Here is a 7001-nt window from a genome sequence, read left to right as displayed (position 1 = left end):
CCAGCGACAAGTCCTTCCTGGCTCAGGGCTCACTGCCTCGTGGGGGGAGGGGGGTGGGGTGGGCTCAGGACCTAAGCCTGTGCCCAGCGGTGCCCACAGGAAGCCAGCTTGCCCCGGAATTTCCCATCTCCCTGACCTTGGAATCCACTCTTCTTACCTCCGTGCCACCTCCTTATGCCCAGAGTCGGCTTTGATTGAGGAACCCTCTAATACAAGATGGAAAAACTCAAGGGTATGAAAGTCACTGCACTTTATAGCCTTTTAAGGGCCTTTTAAAAACAATGTTCATTCAATTTTTTTCTTTTTTTTTTATGAGCTTTTTGGTACACACAGTGCGTATTCCCACATAAAACGGCTGAGCATTATACCCGTGCTGATGTGCAAGTCCGTGCGGTGCGGGCTGGCTCTCGAGGGAGATTCTGGGTTCGGGGCCCAGGCCTGCGCTCCCTGGCCTCGGTGGTGGGGGCCCTGGGGTGGGAGGCTCAGGCCCTTTCCCGAGGACTGGTGCCGACGCCGCTTGAACCCTGACCGCCAGCGTCAGCCCCACACACGCTGTGTTTATTGTACTTGTCTGTTTTCTCATCACTTCGTGGAAAGTCAGCTAGCCGGGGAGAGCCAGCCCCATGTCGCAGCTGTTTGAAGGTCAGTTTGACGACTGACCAGTGCACAGGCCGGAAAGGGGTGAGGTCTGTCTGCAGAGGCGCTGGGTGCCATGTGGAGAGACGAGGACCGGCTTGGCCCCGGACCCCAGATGGTTGTGGAGCTGGAGGGCATTCACTTGGTGCCCAGGGCAGCGGAGAAGGCGCCCCCCACTCATGTCCAAGGTGGGGTGTGGGTGGGGAAGCCCCAGGTCTGTTTGTCCTCACCCCTGACTCTGTGTGTATTCTCACAGACCTCAGCTCTCTCCAACCTGCCCCGCAAGCCCCAATGTCTCGTTACTCAGAGTGGATCCCCCACATCACTTCTCGAACCCCCCAAATGAGTATTTTGTGACAGGTGTGTGGTCGGCTTCTGAGGGCTGAGTTTGCTTTGCAGGGAGTTCCTGCTGATGGCATGGCCATGGGGACGGGGCACCAGGCCTGTACGTGGTTCAGAGCAGCAGCCCGGCAGTGGGGACTCTGCTGATGAACCTGTGAGAAACAGAGACGTTAGGTCACTTGTCTGATGCCACACAGGCAACAGGCTCTGAGCTCGGCAGCCCCTAAGGAACATGAGCCTGTTGCAAAGTCCGGTGGGGTCCCCAGGCATCTGGGAGTCAGAACAGCACCCGTGGGTGCCTGTTTCTGAGCACAGGGGGGCTGGGCCGCTGCCACCCACGGCTTCTCACTCTGCCTGGAGCAGGGCGGCTCCTGGCTGGGGTGGGCTTCGGGGAGGGGGCCGCTGGGCTCTGGCCCTGCCCTTTCTCGGGCTGCACCTGCTTCCCTGGTCGCTGTGTCGATGCCTCTTCGCTTCATGATCTTCATTCTCCTCTGTTACAAGGGCTTCGTGTTTATTGATTGTTGTCTCCGGACCTTCCATTTTTCTCTGCGGCTCCGGCAATCTGGAAATGAGTCTTCCAGCCTTGTTAGCCACCGGATTCTGCAGAGCATCCGACCTTTCCCTAATCAGCTCCCACTAATCATGGCTTTGCGTGAGCTGGGGAGGGGGGCGGGGTGGACCGTGCCCAGGGACCTCCCCCAAGGATAGATGACGCCAGGCCCCAGGCGCCGCACCTGCTGCGTATGGGTCCACCTCTTCTGTCACCTCCGTGTCTCCTCTGACCTGGGGTTCAAAGCACCTGTGCCTTCACATGATGGGGGGCTGCCCTGGTTCAGAGTCGGACACGGGGTTGGGGAGAGAAACTGCTGCTCACTGACCCCCAGGCCAGGTCCAGATGGCCCATGGCTTTGGGGTCAGCTAGCTCTGGGTGGAGGCCTGGCCTTGTGGCCCCAGATGAGCTCCTTAGTTTCTCTAGACCCTGGGGAGAGTCAGAGCCCCCGGGGCTGCCTTTGCTGCTGTGGGCGTGGCCCTCAGGATTACACTGTCGCCGTGGTTGCGTGGCGGGACCTGGTTCCTCCAGGGGCCCTGCCTGGACCACGTGTGTGTCTCCAACCCTTGTTCCGCGTCGGGATCGCGCTTCACCGAGCCCTTCTGGGCTCCGACCAGGGCCGAGGCTTCCCGTTTTGCCGCCTGTGGGGAAGAAGCGGTTTGGGTTGGGTGGCGCCTGGCTGCTGGGACAGTGGGCTCTGACCTCCGTGGCCAGTGGGAGCCCTCCGACAGGTTTGCTCCGGGGCGGAGGGGGCCTTTCTGTGCAACTAAATAACGTTGCCGGCAACAGCCAGCGGGGAAGCCGCGCATCAGAGGACGCGAGCTTCAGGGCTGCCTCCGGGGTTTCTCCCGGCTCTTTGCAGCAGCGTCTTCTGGTATGTTCTGTTTGAGAAGGTGCTGGAGCAGGGTCTCATTTGGGGACCCGGAGCACATTGTAGCTTGAGCACCCGCTCTGTTCCAGACACTCTACCTGGAGACCCCACCCCCAAGTCCAGAACCGTCTGGGGTCTTGCTCTGGCTCTGGCAGCCCCTTCGGAGCCCCAGACCTGGCAGGAATTTGGGAGGCCAGCGGGACTCCGCCCCTCACCTCCGCCAGGCGCCGGCTCGGTGCACACCGCGGGCCCCCTGAGGGCTTGCCGTCCGCGTGGGCTCTCCGGGAACCTGCAGGGTCCCAGGTGAGGACCCTCCCTCTGCCTTGCCCGGTCCACCATGTCTTAGCGCTCCCTGCGGCTGGCCCTCCTCAGTCTCTTGTTTACCGTTCTCTGTTAACAGCAGTAATTACAGTACAGTTGTGAGATGGAAACATGACTAAATTATGACACTGCTTGTGTAACAATCTCTTAAAACTGACTCAGAAGGCAACAGCTGCACAATCAGGCCATAAATTCTCCTAAATGAACTTGTCGGTGGCAACGGTACCTGTGTGGCGGTGCCGTGCGCCAGATAACTAGGCTCTAATGGGCTTGGAGAGGGAGCACCAAGGATGGCCTCGTAAAGAAGGAAACTTTGTTCTTTGTCATGAACCACTTGTTCTCATAAAAACAAAGGGCCCGGTGTTGGCCCATTAAGTCCCCCTGTCATCAGGGACCTGGCAGCAGAGCATCGTGTGACAGGCTGGCCTCAGGGATCCTGTCCTGCCCAAGGCGAGGCTGGGCCTTCTCCGAGTTCAGGCGGAGGCGGTGTGCCAGCCGCTGGGTGGGCTTAAGTCATTAGTAAGTAGTGTCTGGTGGGTGTGGCCCTGGCGGGGCCCAGGGGACCTTCTGCGGTCCTCCAGGGCGGGCCATCGCCATCTGCTACTCTTCAGCTCCATGCACACAAAGACGAAACTCGAGGCGGGACACCGTGGATGCGGGCCACGGAAGCCACAGAGCCACGCGGTTGGGTGGTAGTGATGGGGGCTTGCTTCCAGCGCGCTGTCTGGAAGAGAACTTTGTGCACCACCAGTCCCAGAAGAAGGGCGGGGACTGTAGGTGGGTGGTTACACATGATTTTGCCACCCGCCCCGCTGCTGGCAGCCTGACTGGGTGACGCTTTCTCGGGGGGGGTGGGGGTGGGGATGGGGCCCTGATGCCCCGTGTGCAGACCAGCACTCAGCACCGTACTTCTGGACTGTCGCTGCCGAAACAGAGGACCACAGACTTGCGGCTTCAAACAACACAGATGTATTCTCTTACAGCTCCCAAGTCAGAAGTCTGACACCGGCCTCAGTGGGTAAAATCAAGGTGTGCACCGGGCAGCTTCTGGGGGAGGGGGATGGATTCCTTGCCTGCGGCCCCTTCTCCATGTCCAAGGCCAGCAATGGTGGGTGGAGTCCTTCTCAGGTCGCGGCTCTGGGACCCACTCTTCCGCCCTCTCTCTCTTCCATTAAGGACGTGTATGGATGACACTGGGCATGCCGGATGACCTAATCTTTCCATTTCATGATCGGCTGATTAGCGACCTTCACTGCATCGACGATCTTACTTCCCTTTTGCCACGTGACATAGCACATTCACAGGTTCTGAGGAGTGGGACGTGGGCATCTTCAGGGGGACATTATTTGACCAGATACAGGTGGAGAGCAGGGCTGTGGGCAGGCTTGACCTGTGTAACCTCTGAGCGAGGCACAGGCGGGGCTCTGCCTGGGCGAGGGATTGCTGAGCTGGTCCTGCAGGAAATGAGAAAGAGAAGGAAGCGTGTGGTGGATCAATAGCGTGGCCTGTCTGGGCAGGTGGCAAGCCTACCGTGATGATGTGACTTGTGGTTTCTAGGAACTCCTGATCAGAGACAGTGCGGACTGGTGGGAACAGAACCCAGGAACAGACTGTTGGAATCTTCCCGAATGCAGATCACTGATGGGGGGGGGTGTCGGCACCGACCAGCCCCTCCTAGACGCCCCCCCCCTGGAGAAGGTGCAAACCAGGAAGCTGGCTTTAAAAGATAAGTTCAGCGCCAACAATTTTCAAAATAAATGAACAACACGTAAGAGCCAAACATGCATTGCACAGACCCACTGCGGGGGGAGTGCAGTAACTTTCTCCACTCAGGGACAGCAAAGCCTTTCCCCCGCAGGGCCCGGCCACCTCCACCCTTTCCCCCTGCGGCGTGGATAGGAGGCAGCTGGGGTCCCTCTGGGACAGCTTTTTTGTGATGATTTGCAGGCATCTCCCTGCACCTGTCCGCACAACTGATTTCTGGAGCGTGTCCTCAGGGACCTCCAGCTCCAGGCCTATTACTGAAGTCCGTCACCCAGAAAATCTGTTGACGGAACCGTTCTCTCCGAACTGCAAGCAAATTGGGAAATTTGAATGTGATGCAATAAGTCTGCAATAAAACAGAGCCTGCGAGAAGTGCACGGAGTGTGTCCCCTCCCGGCCCCGGCCCGCCGCGCCTCTGCCGCTTCCCGAGCTGTCATCCTCCAGGGCGGCCACATACAGTATTTATTTTTTTTAATTAAGCCGTGTTGCTGTGTGGCTCACCCTCCGCAGATGCTTTATAAAGCCCAGCCTTATAAGTCCCCGGGAGTTTTTATTTTTTTTTTAAGCAAATAGTAAAATTAAGCAGTTATTAGTATTCACGAAAAATGCTCGTGGCAGGCTTTGCACACGTAATGAGAAGCCACCTGCAGTTCAAAGCAGTACTTGATAATGCTGTAATTAGATTTGAGATGCAAAAAAGCTCATTAAAATTAAATAACATATTTGTCACTGTTTTAAGAGGTACAGATTGCCTAGGCCCATGCTGGTCTCTTGACCTTGAGTATTTTGGTGGAGTCCTTGCTGCCAACAATTGGAAAATAACATCAGCAATTCTGCAGAGAGTCCTGAAAACATGTTCATCCTTGGTTCGGTTTGTGCTGAAAAAAATTATATAGATATCCAGGGGAAATTACAGATTTGTACACAGTGTGCTCTGGGAGAAGGCGGTGCCCAGAATCCTCTTCCAACGGGCCGTGGAAGTAATGCTAAGGAGAGACGAGTGTGCGTATGTGGGGAGGCTGGGGGATCCCCGCGGGACGTGGGGTCTGCAGGTGGTGGTGGGGGGCGTATCGGGCTCCTCTGCTCACCTGTCTGGCCCCGGCCTGCCCGAAGCCACTTGCTCAGAGCAGTCCCGTGGCTCTGGGAACCAGACTCTCGGCAGTGTATGTCCCAGTGAAACGTGTCCTAGACTTCCAGAAGGTCACAATCTGGTTTGGGAGACAAGGCACAGAAAAGTCAGGTGCCGGGAAAAGGATGTAGGCAATAAAAGAAGCTAATGTTTCCCTAGAGCGGTCTGGCATGCCAGGTGTGAAGTGTGCGGCGTGCGGTATACTTCACATCGCTGTGTCATTTCATCCCACAGCAACTGTCACTCCATTTCACAGATGCGGTAACTGAGGCCTGAGAAGTTAAATCAGCAACCCAAGGTCACCAGGTAGTTTGCGGCGGAGCTGGGAGGAGGCTCTGGCCTTGACATCTGTATTTCTTCTCTCTTGTGACCTGTGACGCATTCTGCAAAAGTAGGATGTAACTTAAAAGCAATCAGGATCACTTTTGTCCTGGGAGGAAGGAAATGCAAGTTGCATTCGAGAGGTGGAGACTAGGGGAGTTCGCCTGGACACAGGGCTCTTACCTGGAGGTGAGCGGCACCTGTGTGTGGGAAAAGACCGCAGTTTGTACAGGGAGGCCTGGCCCCGAACCCAGGGAGAGCCTGGGCTCGCACAGCCTCCGGGAGCTGAGCCCTGTGTGTCCTTGTCCTGGGGGCAGGGAGCCTGCGGCCGCCTGCCCTTCCCCCGGTGGCTGGATTGATTTCCGAGGCTGACTCTCTTGGCACTGGGTCCAGATTTAGTTCTGTGGAGAGCTCGTCTTTCAAAGTCCGGCTCAAATGTCACCTCCTCTGCAAAGACTCCCCCAGCCCCCGAAGCAAAATTAATCACCCCTCCCCTGGGCTCCCACAGCGCTGTGTTGATACCTCCAGAATGGTCTTATCACATCGGACTCGGATTTATGTGTTTACGAGTTTCTCTCCCCAGCCCACAGGGACTTCTCCAGGGCAGGTCCCCTGCCACTCTGCCTCCGTGTCCTTGCCCCTGGGGCAACGCTGTGCATGCAGAGGGTGCTCGATAAATGATGAATGAGTAAATGCCGGACTGTTAGGGGATTGCATTTGATTTAATTCATCAGATACTAACGGAGCATTTATGACCTGGGGATCTTCCCTTGAGCCCTTCATGTACACAGAGGAGCTGACTCGTCAGGCCCCGTGAGTCAGTTCTGTCACTACAGGTCCACTTTACAGGTGAGGACACTGAGGCTCGGAGAAGCTCTGTGACTTCATCTCACGGAGCTGCGAGTGGTAGATCCCGGATTTTAAATCCCAGGCGGTCTGGGATGGCCACAGCTGCTCAACGCAGCCTTCCAGATATGTCCACTCCAACTGTGAATAGTGATGCTCACTAAGGGAATCTCTGGAATTAATTCTTGTTTCACTTTTTTTTTTTTTAACTTCTCTGAGTT

At 56.6% G+C, this 7001-nt stretch overlaps 1 long non-coding RNA gene across 1 annotated transcript; it reads left to right on the top strand.

Moving 5' to 3' along the window:
• Positions 1–3710: 3710 nt before the first annotated feature.
• On the top strand, positions 3711–5019 carry LOC115300204. Its single transcript, XR_003912543.1, has 3 exons — positions 3711–3749; positions 3897–4024; positions 4278–5019. It is a non-coding gene; the product is annotated as an uncharacterized LOC115300204 (long non-coding RNA).
• Positions 5020–7001: the final 1982 nt, after the last annotated feature.

This window comes from Suricata suricatta, chromosome 8 (assembly GCF_006229205.1).
Source record: "Suricata suricatta isolate VVHF042 chromosome 8, meerkat_22Aug2017_6uvM2_HiC, whole genome shotgun sequence".
Classification (NCBI taxonomy): Eukaryota; Metazoa; Chordata; class Mammalia; order Carnivora; family Herpestidae; genus Suricata; species Suricata suricatta.
The sequence above is the reverse complement of the archived record's forward strand: the minus strand, read 5'-3'. Positions and strand labels throughout refer to the sequence as shown.